Raw genomic sequence first — 1,877 nt, 5'->3', positions numbered from 1 at the left:
GAAAACCAAAGAATGTGCAATCGTAAATGAATTAGAGAACCCTCGTCAGTAAAAGAGGGACATGTTAGATGAACTGACTGAGAAAAAACAAAACAAGACACTCGTACAAATATTGAGATTTTGTGGATGTGAACAAAGTGAACTTGAAAAATATCCTATCGGTTTTGATTCAGATGAGTATATGATACTGAGTGATTCACCACAATATGGGCAGTCGTGGCCGAGTGGTTAAGGCGACGGACTAGAAATCCGTTGGGGTCTCCCCGCACAGGTTCGAATCCTGTCGGCTGCGGTATTTTTTTTTTTAACTCCTGGCCATGTCGCCGTGATTATTATTGTTGTTCCTGCACAGTACTTGTATCGTACTTAGAGGCAATAAAGATAATTTATTTATATACAAAGACCTATATTTCCATATCTGAATGATAAAGAATGCCTACAGGAATACAAAGGAGCATTTCATTAACTTCTATTATAATATTTAAAAAAAAAAAAAATAGTGAGAAATAGATCCGGCGCTTGCTAGTATATAAACAAAATCTAAGAAATGTATTTACTGTTCCCATCTTGATTATTTTCAGTAGAGTAGCAGACCTCCACTGATTCCATGGACGCTGTAACTGGAAATGTATAGGCACTGCGTTAGAAAGACATAAAAATCCAGAGTCCATATAGAAACCATGTTAAAATGGATTATATACTATGGCTTGATTAGGAAGTCAAACTATTTTAACATACTGCCATAATAGACAGATTTAGTGGAAAGATTCTAAGATTTACTGGAAAGATTGAAAAGTGTAACGTAATGTTGACATCACATAACTTTTAGATGCCGAAAAATATTATTGAATATAGCCTAAATTCAGAAAATTATATATAAATATAAATTTATATTTGTATTTTTTTAGTAAAACTGATTTTTAAATATTAAGACTACGAAACGATCTGCATCACATTAAGTTCCAAGAAAAGAAGAAAGATATTCTTATGATGAAGAAAACTTTTAAAATTTCTTAAATGTAATTCTCTCCCTTAAGAAGGGGGAGGGGATCGCTAATCCTTCCTAGGCCTTGCGATTCGTGCACTATCCTTAGGTTTCATTTATATTGTTATTTCACCAAATAGAAATTCCTCATTTACAAGCGAATGAGCCCACGCTATGCTATACGCCCGCAAACGACGTGTGTACGTCACACACTGAAAGTCAGGGGCATCAGGACAGTTTGCATGACAGCTGTCTCTAGTCATCTGCACGCACCTAGTGGGGACAGGGCCTCCAGCCAGGAGTGGGAAAGAACTGTCAAGCCTTTGTGGGGTCCTTGGATCTAACAGCCCAGAGGCTCATATACATAAACGGTGGTAGGTCTGGTAATGAGTGGTGGTCTGTGGAATTAATAATTAGAATTTGGCATCGTATTTTTCATATTTGTAAAACCATAATTTTAGTGTAAATATTAACTGAGACCTATTTAAAAGATATAAAATTCTTTAAAAAATAAAGTTTGGTGCAAAATTAATTTATCTGAAAAGCTCACTATCGAGAATCAAAGAGGCATTCGTGTAATTACTGAATATGCCACATTAAATTTACCACGACCAGTAATAGAAAACCACGTTCCTCTTCTAGTTTGCAGAAATGGGTTAGCAGAAAAACACCAGTCTCTACTATACTGATTCTGTACGTAAATTAATTTTCTTTGTTAAAACTTCCAAACAGTCGATTACTATTGACTGTTTGTTATTCGTTTAAAATAGCTTAATTTAAAACATCGACTATTGAAAGGAAAACGATCGGTTATGAAAACCAGTTACATATTAAAAGAAGCAAAAAAAAAAAAAAAAAAACTTGCTAAGATTTTAAATACCACATAAGCGCT

General features: G+C 34.6%; 1 non-coding gene across 1 annotated transcript; it reads left to right on the top strand.

Moving 5' to 3' along the window:
* The first annotated feature begins 210 nt into the window (after positions 1-210).
* TRNAS-AGA (transfer RNA serine (anticodon AGA)) lies at positions 211-292 on the top strand. Its single transcript has one exon. It is a non-coding gene; the product is annotated as a tRNA-Ser (tRNA).
* The last annotated feature ends 1,585 nt before the right edge of the window (positions 293-1,877 follow it).

Source organism: Mastigoproctus giganteus, chromosome 11 (assembly GCF_048544385.1).
Source record: "Mastigoproctus giganteus isolate SK-2022 chromosome 11, ASM4854438v1, whole genome shotgun sequence".
NCBI lineage: Eukaryota > Metazoa > Arthropoda > Arachnida > Uropygi > Thelyphonidae > Mastigoproctus > Mastigoproctus giganteus.
Note: the sequence above shows the minus strand (reverse complement) of the source record. Positions and strands in the feature narration are given on the sequence as shown.